The following is a 14,444-nucleotide window of genomic DNA, read 5'->3' on the forward strand; positions in this document are numbered from 1 at the left end:
ATTTAATATTTGGAAGGAAATTAAATGTTCTTTAAACTTTCAATAACGTTACAAAGTGAGGAGTAGAAGTGCCCCAAATGGGGAGTGATGTTATATAGTCTGGTTCACAGTACCAGTTTTAATAACTCTGTTAAATTTCTTAATTTTTGTAAAGCAATTAAATTTTATTTTTAATTAGGACCAATTCAAATTTAGAATAACATTTTTAATAACATTTAATTTTTGAATGGAAATTAAATGTTCTTTAAACTTTCAATAACGTTACAAAGAGTGGATAGTAAAAGTGCCCCAAATGGGGAGTGCTGTTATATATTCTGGTTCACAGTACCAGTTTTAATAACCCTGTTAAGTTTCTAAATTTTGTAAAGCAATTAAATTTTTTAGTTTATTATGACTAATCCAAAATTCGAAAAACAGTTAAATGTTTTTTAAAGCAATTAAATGTTCTTTAAGGTATGAATAACGTTATCAACTGGGGAGTACAACTACCCCAATTGGGGAGTGCTGTTATATATTCTGGTTACCGGTACCACTTTTTATAACCATCTTAAATTTCAACATTTTGGTCAACAGCCACAATCTGCTTAAGCAATGACAAATACGTGTCAACCACAAACTGGTCAAACTGAACTTCATGCAATTGAAATTACAAAATTTCATAAATGGGTCAAAACCGGGGACTACAAAACAATTTTCTGGGGACTTACGTTCAACATTGTGGTTCACAGCCCCATCTTGCGTAAGCAAGGACAAATACATGCCACAAAATGCTCAAAGCCAACTTCATATGGTTGATATTTGCTGGCCTCCAAAATATAATTCCCCAGTACATTCAGTGAGGACTTCTATTACATATTTTTTATCTCACAGCAAAATGGGGAGTGAAGGGAAATTAAGTGGGGTGTTGTGTTAAATAATTTGGTTCTACCACCCACAACAAACAAATAAATATTACTGCTGCGTAAAATAAATGCCAAACATCTAAAAACCTGCAACATACATTTTCAAAACAAAACAAAAACACATAACAGAATCATGGACAAACTTTGTCCTGTAAAATCAATCCATAACAAACATTCATAAATAACTCAAAATAAAATTGCAATGGTGTTTTCAAATTAACAAAATCAACCAATTTGCAGTGATTTCAACTTCTTCTTTCCATAAACAGAATATGGTGTTTTTGTGGCAACGCTCTTGAACCGCATCCGAGGTCGGGCCTTCATACGGTCATACATAAGAGGTTATTAAAAAAATCAACGATTAACAAATACATTAAGGCCACAAAAAGGTTTCTACCCACCGTGGTCGTTGTTGTGTGCCGGAAGTCTTCGATTTTTGGAAACGTTTTTCCCCCAAAGATTTAAATTTTTCGAATGGTGAACAAAAAAAAACGACTCGCTTCCACTGGATTCGATCCCCTCCACTATCGTCGCTGTCGCAGGTGTGTCCTCTCACGGTGACCGCCTCCCGCCTCGCTTCTGTAACACCACAACTTCTCTGTCTCGACTTCCTCCGACTTCGACTATCTCAGTCTCTCTCGGCCGTTCCGCCGACGTCCTCACGCTGTCTTCACCTTTCCATACACTTGATCACGCTGTCTCCGCCTTTCCTTCGAGTTGCTCACGCCATCGCCGCCTTTCCTCCGACGTTGTTTCTGCCTCTCCTCCGACTTCCTGTCTCCACTTCCTCCGACTTTCTCTCTCCCTGTCTCACGAACACTCTACAACATTTTCTCTTACTTTCTCTCTCCATGTCTGCTTTACTCTTGCCAAAAAAAATTTACTGTACAAAACTTCCGCGCACGTGACCATGGGTTCAGTTTCATTTAAAAAAAGTAAAAATAAAAGAAAAAAAGGGTGTCACGTCACCCATGTCAAAAATGAATTCAAATTTTATGTTCGAATATCATTTTCGTTGATTATGAGATAAATGGCCTTCATGACGTGACCCTCTGTTCATAATTATTACGTGACCCTCTGTTCATAATTATTACCAAATTTGACTGCTTGTATTTTGTCTAATATTCTTAGTGGTCCTGTGTGAATAAGTACTTTTGAAAATATGAAGATACTACTTTGAATATATCAGATTTTGAAAAATTAAATGTGGAAGAAGAGACATAGAAGTGCGTGTTGAACAGAACTTGCAGCCATCAAACTATTGGGTGGGACACTTAAATATCTTGTCATGTTCAATACAAAAAGAGAATTATATTAACTAAATAAAAGAATCGAAACACATGAAAAAATATACAAAAATTTGATAAACTTTAATAAAATGTTTTTTACATTAAAATATTGCTGTTTTAATTTTAATTTTTTTACTTTTTTAAAAAATTCACTTTTATTAAAAAAAGACAAAAAAAAATTCTTGTTAAAAAACTTTTTGTCAAAACATAACATTTCCCAAGAATATATGATTCTTGTAGATAGGGTTAATGACTATGATGTAAAGATATGATAGGTATATCAGATACGATACATATTTGATATGTCAATACATTTATTTTTAAAATAATAGGATATTGTAACATCCCATTTAATTAATAAGGTTAATTAAAGGAATGTCATGTAAAACAGTATTAGAAGTACGGTTCTGGAGTATAGACACTACTCCTTACAATTCTCCAAGAGGAATTCAAATAAGAAAAAGGCACACCCCGATGCTAATAACATAGTATAAAGATAACTCAATGGTAATCAGAAATAAAGCCCAAAGACAAAAAAATACATGGGCCATAGCCCTCAGGAAAATCCCAAACAAACGGAAATTCATTCCAAGCAGACTATGCAGCGGAACCTCCATCACCCTGATGATCACGGGGAGTTCTCACATCTGCTCACATCAACAAGTTCATGATCATCGCAAAAAGAGAAAAACACACAACAGAACATACACAAACAAGAGGGTAAGCTAGAGTAGAAAACAATTTTCCATACAGTTATATACAATTTCACAATTCAAGATGCATATACCAACCAATCATGTTATGACTTTTCAAACAATACACTAAGATTCAGACACGACTCATCCGGATACATATAATTTAGTCGAATTCAGCGGATGCTTGCACTTGTGGTGGATTTCCCTATTCACCCCCGAGCTAAGTGTTACAAGTGTTATAATGTCTCAATCCCCCACACACAAGGTTAGCCCTTAATGAGTTTCAGGCCTCTCGCTACTCTCACCACAAGAGTTAGTCCACTCTATGTGAGACTAACTGACTCCTTAGAGCGTCAGGATGCAACCTTACCTTGAATCCTTACTAAATTATATAGATGGGGCACCACTATGAACTCCCACTAACAGGGGTCATGGAATTATGTCCTGACCACTAAAGCACGACCATGAGGTCTCACCTAGAGGCCCATGGAATTACGCACTGACCAAAGACCAATCATACTCAATCAATCAAGTAATATTTATCATGCACATAATCTCATGCCAACCTTTATAACCCATCCTCATTCATATCCAATGTTGAATCCATACCAACTCATCCTTCCAAACCATGAATATAGAATTGTATTTCATATCAATACCATGCCACTTTGCCAGCCAACCATCCCATATAAAATCACATGTTAAGATCATACCAAATTTATCATTTTCAACCCATGAGCCATATCATTCATGCATAATCATTCTCCTCATGCTTTTAAAAGTAATTGAATCAATCCACAAGTTCAAGTTAAAGTAAGGAATTAAAATTTTGCAGCAATTTTCGCTTAAGCTAGACTGATCTCGCTTAAGCTAAATTGATCTCGTTTAAGCTAAAATCTCTCGCTTAAGCTAAACTGACAAATTTTCACTGGTTTCAACATGTAAAAACACAAATCCCAAACAACAAAAATTTAAGAAAACACATTGTATAAAACGTTGGCATCATATTTCATGCTTTAAAAGAGTAAACAAATCAATCATGGGAGCATACAAGCATTTAACAATTGTCAATCTCGTTCAAGCTAAGGAGCTCTCGCTCAAGCTAAGGAGCTCTCGCTCAAGCGACAGGGGTCTCTCGCTCAAGCGAAAAGCTTTCACTTCAGCGAGATTGAAAATAGAGAATACTTCGAGTTCTCGCTCAAGCTAGCCCATCTCGCTCAAGCGAGAGGCCTTCGCTCAGGTGAGCACTCGAAACCAAAGGGGGTGAGTTACTATCGTTCTCGCTTAGGCGAGAGCTTCCCGTTTGGGCGAGAAACAGCTTGCTTAGGCGAGCATAACATATCTCACCTGCTCTCATGCATGCAAAGCCAAAAAAATCCATCCAAAAACAGTACATATATTATTTTTACACCATCAAAAGCACATCAAATCATCAAGAGCACCCAATAGAACCAAAACAAGCACATTGCTTATAAAAGCATGAAAAATCATAGCTTCCCTCACCAGGACAGATGCTAGTGGAAAGCACAGGCACCTACGGCAACGAACCCAACAGCTCCAGGAGCATACTCAAGAGCTTAGAACAGTTGCACAGAATGAAAGCAAGATTACTACGGTGAACCCTAACAGGAACCACGAAAACAAGCTGGAGAAGAAAGAACATGAGCGGAAGAACAACTTACGTGGAGCAGAGAATGAGGTTGAGCTGACTTGAATCTGAATGAGCTCCGTACCCTAGCAGAACACTGTTTGAGGGAAAAAGAGAAAAGGAGTAAGGTGGCTGATTTTGCAAAGTGGGCAGAACATGAGAGGGTTAGGCTGGTTTAGGGGTTTTGGGATGCCCTATGGGCCAACCTTAGGCCCAACTGACTAAGAGAGGCCCTTAAATTTTAGGATAGGATTAAAGTGGGTCTTACAGATACGATGTGTGATAGATACGTAATATATGAATATTGAAAAGTGTACAATAATTTTTACAAACATAATAAATATATGATTGTTAATGTCTGAATCTAAATTTTCTAATTAGAGACCAATTATTTTGGTAGCCAAAATTTGGTAACTAATGTTGGTGACCAATTTAAAAATTAATTCATAATTGAAATTATTTTAATTATCAATTTAGAGATCAATTATAATTTATTGGAACTATTTTAGTTGTCAATTTGGTATTATACGGTGACTAATTATTTTTTATCATTAAAATTGGTCATTATTCAAAGATTTTATTATATTGTACTACGACTTTGTAAATTAGATACTTTATTGATAAGTATCATTAGAGTATCTTAAAGTATCAGATACAATACATGTCGAACAAAAATATATGACCCAAATTGAAGTATCGGTATATTATAGATTTATGAAGGTCGACGTCAAAGGGGTTTTTTCTTCAAAGAATGGAGAAGTTTCACATTTCTTTTAGTCCATTGAAATGTAATGAAACTCAAAAAGAAAATATTATTTAAATACTTTTTAATTTATATTAATTCTCTCTCCTTTAAACTCACTTTTTCATCTTTGATTCATCTAGTAAATGTTTTAAGCAATTATATGATCAACGTATTTGAGTACTTTGTTAAGGACATTCTGAATACAAAAATGTATATGATCCAGTATAAATTTAATTATGTAATTATGTTTCATGTGTATTAGTGTTTCATTTCATTGAGTTTGTTTTGTAAAGTCTCATAAAGAAAATAATTACCTTTCCAACCATTTTCATTGAGTTCAAAATTGACTAAGATTCCATGCTCATAAGAATTTCAATAATCTTGCATTAAAATATTTTAAACTTTTAGTAATCGTGTTTAAGGTTTAGGGTTTATCATAATTACCACTATGTGATTGTATATAATATTAGTAAGGGTGGAGAAAAAAAAATTGGAGATACAAACACGTTTAACATATAGATAGCTTATTTTTATTTTAAAATATAATTATAGATAAAATAGAAATATAAATTATATATAATCCACCTTCTATATGTACTAGCCAAAAAACATATGCGCCGGTTTAGATGTGAAAAATATCCTTTAATTTATTTTTTTATCCATTTTTAATCATCATTTTAATCACCATTAAATTATCATATTATATTATTAAAAAAATTAAAATAAATAATCTAATGATCGAAATAATAGGTTAAAAGTGGATAAAAAAAATAGATTAAAATATTATTTTCCAATTTTTATATTTACTCATTTATCATCCATTCTTAGTCTTAACATCTACCTTAATATATGTATCATACCAATAATATTTTCTATAATTTTAAATAAAGAAAAACAAAAAACAGCCTTATAGCATGTGCCTGCATAGAACCTGTCATGATCATGTGCCTTCATATAGCATGCAATCCCTTCTTTATATCTTTTCATATAAATACAAAAAACATCTCTAAATGCATTCATTTCACATGGTATAATAGCTAAATCAACATCATGCAAGGAAACTTCAATTCATTGGATATATACAACTCTAAGAGGCTATTATGAATCTTGAGCATGTAAACTGTTAATCTTAATAGAGATGTGGTGTGATCTTTAGATGCAAGACCCTTCTCATGTAGCTATTCTCTGAATAATTTGTATTGGAAAAAAACACACCATCTTTACCTGCGAGAATCGTCCTGTTAATAAATTAATAAGATAAACATAAATATAACATGAAAACTTTATTGGAGAAAAATCACATTTATAGTCTAAAAAGACAATTAGAAAATAACACTGAATAGAACGTATAGACGATCCTCACATGTCCTTAAATTCCAAATACACTTACACTTTCCGAAATAAGAATTTAACTCAAATCTCACAATACTATATTACAAAAAAATAAAAAAAATAAAATACAAATTTTTAACTAAGACATAAAACATCATAAAGTTAAAATCTATTATATAGTCACTATCATTCACTCTATAACTTATCCCATACGATGTGTATCTTTTCAAAATGTATGAAAAATGTATTATTTTTATTAGGCCAACAATTTGCGATGCCGTAGATTTTATTTTAGTATCCAAAATGTTCTGTATAACATAATAAGATTGAAGTTTGCCATTGCTTCATAAAATTTTGGACTATCTTAGACAGCCAAAAACACTATAAATCAGGACACTGCAAAACTATAAAATCTGTCCCAACATAAGCTGCAATCTGCAGAATCACTTGTAACCAAATTCAATAAACTGTGACCATCATTGATCCCCTGTTGTACCATCAAACACATTAGTAACCAAATCCAGTTAGATGTTCATATATTGAAGACAAGATGAACTCAAATCAACAGTATAATAAAACTCCACAGGAGCATGCTACAATTATAGCAGATTATTAGTGCAAATAACCATGAAGATGATCTCATTCAACATCAGAATTTTCAATGTAATATCCATTGCTGTCATAGCACAGAATGATTAGCACTTATTAGAAAGCAGAATCAGGAAAAACAAAAAGCAAAGATCCAAAGCTTATTTTCCTAAACCAAACTTTCCCATTTTAGTACCAACTCAGAAAGGGTTTTGGTAGAAGATCCATCTTCTTTGATAGCATTAGCAGCATCTTCTTTCAACTCCTTCATTCTCTTCCTCATTTCTCTTCCTTCTTCTTCTTCCATCAAACACTTTATCACCTTCACAATTTCCACCCTTTCCACCAACCCATTTTCACTCACTCTTGGCCTCACTCCAACCTTCAAACCCTCACTCAGCACAACTGCATTCATCCTCTGCTCAGCAAACAGTGGCCATGTTATGAGTGGCACACCATGCACCACACTCTCAAGGATTGAATTCCAACCACAGTGAGTCAAAAACCCTCCAACTGAACTGTGAGCAAGGACTTCAACCTGGGGTGCCCATGAAGGAATAACCATACCCTTCTCTTTTGTTCTCTCCAAAAACCCTTCTGGCAAAAAATGCAAAGGATCAACACTTTTCTGTGCTCTAAGATATGCATCAAAGGCTAAACTACTCGGTTCTCTCACAACCCACAAGAACTTGTGATCACTCAATTCCAACCCATAAGCCAGCTCATTCACTTGTTCTTGTGTGAGTGTTCCACCACTCCCAAAAGAAACATACAAAACCGAACCATCTTCTTGTTTGTCCAACCATGTCAGACACTCCAACCCTTTTGCATCATCACCAGTTTGAACAATTGGTCCAACAGAAAACACCTGAGGGTACCCTCTTCCCTCCTCTTTCAATGCTCTCATAGGACCTGTTTCCATTTCAAAGAAGGTATTGATGAAAATCCCATCAACAGAACAGAACCGCTGAGCGCGCTGAAGGAAGAGTTTGTAAACCTGACTTGATCTGTCTTGAGCTTGGTTATTCAGATCCCTGCCATGAATTGGTACGCACCCTGGTATCTTCACAGGCTCAGGCAAATCTCTGTACTCACAAGAAGTTTCCTTGTCCAATTTCAGCGCATACAAGTACCAAGACAGTGTTGTTGCAGCCGAAGGGAAGTAGATATAGGACAACAAGTTGAACTCCTCAGCAAAATCTAATGCTTCAAAGGCAAAAGAATCAGCCACCAAGGCCACAAAGGGAGTGTTTGAGGTTATGTTCTTCAAGGCCTGGTGTATGGAAGGAAGTGAGAGAGTCACTGTGAACTGAATTTGAGTTTCTATGGCAACCCTTTGGGGTAGATCTTCTGGTTTCACTGGTTCAAGAAAAATGGATTCGATGTTTGGTGGGAGAGCTTCAAGAATGGATTTTGATGCAGTTGAGGGAGACCCAAGTGAGGGAATTAGACATGTGACATGAAAGTTTGGATGAAGCTGAAGAAGCCTCTTTGAGAATTGAAGAATTGGGACCAAGTGGCTGAAGCCAGGACCAGGAACTACTGCTATGTGAACCCTTTTCTCCATGGATGATATCTGTGACCAAATGCACAACTTTTTATGAGATAGAACTTTGAGAAAGTGAACCCTTGTTTTTGGTTTTATATGCTATCATTTGCAGAAGAAAGATTCGAATAAATCTTAGAAAATTTGACCGAAATTATCAGTACAAGGACTTAAAACAATGTTTAACAAAAAGTTGTGTTCTGAAAGGTTATATATTTTTTCATATATGGTTATATTATAGTCTTTTGAGAGATTATGATTCTATATGGTTATATGACATTAGTTTTATACATATAAGACGTTAGACACCATTTTTACACCAAAATTTCAAGATAATGTTGTTATGGATCTTTATTTTTATATAGTATTTAACTTTGTCTTTTTTATCTAACCTGAAACTTTGACTCACACTTAAACTATTCCCGATAATATAGACAATAAATTGAACGAGACGAGTAAGAACGTGATAATGAGTCACGTTCCAAGATGACAACAAAAAAAAAAAAAAAAAAGTTTTTCTTATTCGTCACAAACTAAGTAGGTAAGAGAAATGTTGTTTAATATTGACTAAAACTTTGTGAATTAACAGGGATGGGAAATAATATAATCTTGTTTTGGGTCTCTATGTCTATTATGTTTTAAATTTCTAAATTGGTCTCCATTTATGTTATCTTGTAAAAATATTTAATTTATTTTCTATTATGTTTTAAATTTCTAAATCGGTCTCTGCTATCTTGTAAATTTCTAAAATATTTAATGCATTACCTATAAGAAGATTGTTTTAATAATTGCTTAATAATTTTTTTAATAATACTTTAAGAAAATATTTATTTATTATTTATATAATCTTAAATCAAATAAATAAATAAATGTCACCTAGCAAGTTATCAAGCACATGCTTATAGTTTGAAAACCAAGGATGGTGTAGTGTAACTAATTGAAAATGGTGAACTATATAAAAGAATGGCACTTTCACTTTATTTGTAGACTATTGAATAGAGAGTATATAAAATGTGATTTTTAAGATTGTATGTATTTAAATGATATATTTAAATTATTATGATAAATTTTATAGCTGGATAATTATATTACTAGAATAAAATTAAAAATTAAAAGGGCACGTGTTTAGTTGATGAAATTTGATCCATTAATAGGAATGATAAGAAAAAATGCTACCAGACAGAGCACATGCTTTGAAGTTTCAAAATGATGGATAATGCGACTTTTATTAGGAGTTATAACGCAACTTTAATATACTTTTAATTTTTTAGATAAATCTGACACATTTTTCAGTTTAGTCTTCCATCATAAAAACTTATTATTAAATCAGTTTTTATGTGTGTAAAATTGACGTTATAATGTGTTGTTACTACTTTATAATAATCGAATTAAAAATACGTTATACATAAAGAAAACCAAATTAAGAATGTGTTCAAAGGGGAAAAAAAATCAAATTAAGAATGTGATAGAAACCAAACTAATAACATTTTAAGTTTTTACTAATATGATAAGTTTTCTATAAAAATAATACAGAGTATTTTTAATTGGCGTTTATGAAATTTATTTTATTTTTTATTTTTAACGAAACAAAATAAAACTATAGCATTCTTATCAAATATAAAGAGTCGAATGAATAAAAAAAAATGACAAAAAAGTATTGAAAATATTTATGTAACACGGCAACGTAAGAGACAAAGGTACGGTGGCTTTGACAATATATTTATATCTAACCATTTTGTCTTGTTTTTTTAGTGAAACTATGCCTTGTTTGGTTGAGTAGCGATAGAAGGACGGCCAAAAAAGTTTGATGGAAATGAAAATTAATTTTGAAATTTGGTACCATCAATTTGGACTGTTTTTTCCTCTATTTTTAAATTAAATATTTTATAAAAATAATGGTTTTATCTTTTAGTATTTTCATTCTAGTATGCAATTTAATTTAACATTCAATCTTTTTCTGTTGCTATTTATTCAAAACATTGGTTAAAAAACTAATTTCTTATTAAAATACATAAGTTGTGTTTTTTAACTACTTTTGTTATGATATTTTAATAGTTTTACATGTCTATGATAATTTTAATCTATTTTTTTCTATTTTTTAAGACACTTTTCATGATTTTTTTTATAAAATAAATTCTAAAAAAATACCTCAAATATAAAAATTAATCATAATAATATTATCCTAATAAATTTTATATATTTTCATTCATTATCCAATATTAAAATCCAACGGCTCAATGCACAAAAAGTTAAAGTTTATTTTTGTTTGTTTGTTGTTATTGTATTTTGACTGATTTAAAAGAATCTTGATTTTATTTTCAATCTTTATAGACCCATTAATTAGTCTTAATTAGTCTTCCCGCTCTCTGTTAATGGGTTAGTTCAATCAATTAGGAATAACGTAGGAGATGAAAGAAATAAGATAACACAATAATTTTTATACTCGTTCGATTCAACACAATTTACGTCTAGTCATCTTCTAACAATCAAAGCTAGAAAATTTCCATTATATGAAAGAGTTTACAAGAATTACAAGGGCTCCTTCATAATTTTAAACCCTATGACATCAAGAACTTGATAATCCTATCAAGAATTACTCTCTAATGTAATGCTACACACAATTGCATCTAGAATCACTCTCTAATGCAATGTTACACACAATTGCATCAAGAAAATTCACCTACAGAGTGAATACTAATGAAAAGAAAAGTAATTCAAAAAGAACAAGGAATGAATACACCTAATTATTATTGTGCAGATATGACAGTTGATCCTAGTACCAAGCGTGATCTTCCAAGATAGGCTTCATCATCAATCTTCTTGAATACCCAGCAGGATGATCTCTTAAGAATGCAAGAACTCGATGTTTTTTAGTCTCTTAAAATAGCTTCTTGATTCAGTATCTCGTATGTTTCAAATTGAGCTGAGATTTGTTTCAAAAGGAGAATTTTGCTAATTATATTAATGGATTAGGTGTTTTACCTAATGGATTATTGTGACTAAATTTTGATTGCAATGGTTAGAGTACACTTTGATAATCCATTAGTTAAATGGATAATCCATTAATATGTTCTGTAAAGCTTATTTGCAGATATTCCAAAATTGGATAGTTGATCTATACAATTTAAACTTAACTTACATTTATTTTAAGCATGCACTATTCTGAAAGATCTAACTTACAACTAGAAACAATATCTTATCACGTTAATTGACTTTGAACATCATCAGAATTTCAATTAAGTGAGTAAACTTTTTCTTTCAACACACTATACTTTGCTTTTTATGATACAAAAGAAATTCAAAACTTTTGTATACATTCATTAAATAATTATATTTATGCTTACCTTTACATTTATTAACATACTATTTTTATTATATTATTAAAATTAAAATTTAATTATCATAATAGCTTTTATCCATTTACATCTGAATATGTATGTAAATTTTAAATTTTAAATTTTAAATTTAATATTTTTAATAATATTTATTTGTTTCTATATTGTTTAGTTTAAAATTGATATATCATGTACGGTATTTAGATGAAAGAAATGTAAAGTTATTACCCGGAAAAATGAGTTAAAAGCTTCAAAATTGTAAGAAAATATCTCTTTAAATATGTTTTTAGATTTTAGATTATCATGTAAAACTGGATTTTGTTTTTGTCTGTATGGTCTTACCAAATTTTAAAGAATAAATAAATATAGGTATAGTCACCGAACAAACAACATTAAGAATTGATTGACGTGACAAATATTCTTACCACGTCTAAACTCGTGTCTATCCACATCTACACGTGCAGACATTTAATAATATCATTTATCACATCAATAAATATAATATTTAATGTTGTTTAATCATGAGAATTACATTAATAATAAAGTTTGGTAATATGGAAATATCTAATTTCACATAAAAATTGAAGAAATAAACATATTTAACCTTAAAAAAAATTATAAACATTTTACTTTTTTTCAATATATATATATATATATATATATTATTCTTTTTCAAATTAAGTATCAAAATTTGTTTTAATAAACTTAACTTAAGTTTAAACATCTAAGTTAAAATTCAAATAAAATAATAATAACAAAAAAATATACATATTAATATGTAAAATAATACAAATTATTATAAAAATTAAATTTTATTTGAATAAAATAAAATATAATGATTTATATATATATATATATATATATATATATATATATAAGTATTAATAGATATATTTCTACCAGTAAAATAAAATATTAGTATATAAGTTTTTGTTATTTAATTATAGAATAACTTTTCATATGAATATTATTGTTTGATTGAAGTTGAAGAAAACTTATTCATTTATTTGCTGCGAAAATAAGACATATCTTAACGGATACCAAAATAATGGATATATGAGACATATCCTAAAAGATATCAAAATAATCGATTTATAGCCGTGGGTTCAATATTTTTTAAAATGTATAGGATCATTTTTATAGTTTGAGTCATAATCATCAAATTGAAAGAACGTAGTAACGTGACACACATATGTTAACATATGAAAACACGGGTTAATATGTGGCTACATATACAATAAGAATTAAATTCATTTATTTTAATTGAGAATCAAAGTATATAGAAATCCAATTTAATGTCATAATTTAATGTCTAAACAAATTTAATTAAAAAAATATAATATAAAATTTAAGAGGGAATTAATTTTTGCTGTTATTTGAAAGAGGATAACTCGAGATGGTTATCGTCTTCAGATTTGACTATTTGTTCCCCAAATAAAAGTCAAAAACTCATTAACAAATTTATTAAATAACTTAAAAATATAAATTTAATATTGAAAGAAGTATATTTTATTTTCTTGAATACAAAATAGTAAAAAATTATAATTATACATATTTAAATAAACAACAGTAAATAAATTAAGAATATCTTAATAATTTATAACGCGATGGAAATAAAAACAAAAAGAATATATATATATATATATATTTATTTACTTATTTATTTATTTATCATCTCCAAAAATAAAATATAGAAAATAAATAGGGTAATTTTTAGATATATTGGGAAGTAAAATATCTATAAGTAAAAAGAAAAAAAAAACTTTATCTAGTCTTTATATAATATAACATCACATATTAGTACTATATAATATGTATTATATAAATTTCACAATATTTACATGACAATTGTTTTTTTTATTATGACAAATGTTATAATAATTTATTTATTTTAATTACATTAACTGTTTTTCATAGTCATAAAAAATGTGGATACTAGTGCAGCACCACCTCTATCTCCATTAGAGTATCATGATGACAATATTTTCTCTAATTTTAATGTATCGATAATAAGTGAATAGATGAATAATTCTAATGTGTTCAAATCGGAATACTAAGATTCATAATTCTCAAAGATTAAGATAGGATTTCTCCTGTGCCCAATATGCCAGAATTAAAGCAAAATTGAAAATTTACTCTCAAAATTAAAATTTAATGGTCTGAACTGAGTTTCTGAACCCAGTCACACAGCATCAATAAGAGCTTTGTCATGTGGAAGAGAGAGTACAGACCAATGGTAGTTCAAGGAAATGCAAAGTAAATGGAATTCTTAATAGAGAATAACAAATAGAATATCAATCTATGAAATCAATGGCAAGAGGCTAAAGCAGACAATTCATATTGTTACTATGGCCTTCCAAAAAA

The 14,444-nt window shown here is 30.3% G+C and overlaps 1 pseudogene across 1 annotated transcript; it reads right to left on the reverse strand.

The window, feature by feature from the left end:
* Positions 1–7,122: 7,122 nt before the first annotated feature.
* LOC114167206 (hydroquinone glucosyltransferase pseudogene) lies at positions 7,123–8,888 on the reverse strand (annotated as a pseudogene). The gene has a single exon (XR_014985358.1). The product of XR_014985358.1 is annotated as a hydroquinone glucosyltransferase pseudogene (transcript).
* Positions 8,889–14,444: the final 5,556 nt, after the last annotated feature.

The sequence above is a fragment of the Vigna unguiculata genome, chromosome 10, assembly GCF_037176805.1.
Source record: "Vigna unguiculata cultivar grain cowpea cultivar isolate G323 ecotype 2 chromosome 10, ASM3717680v1, whole genome shotgun sequence".
Lineage (NCBI taxonomy): Eukaryota > Viridiplantae > Streptophyta > Magnoliopsida > Fabales > Fabaceae > Vigna > Vigna unguiculata.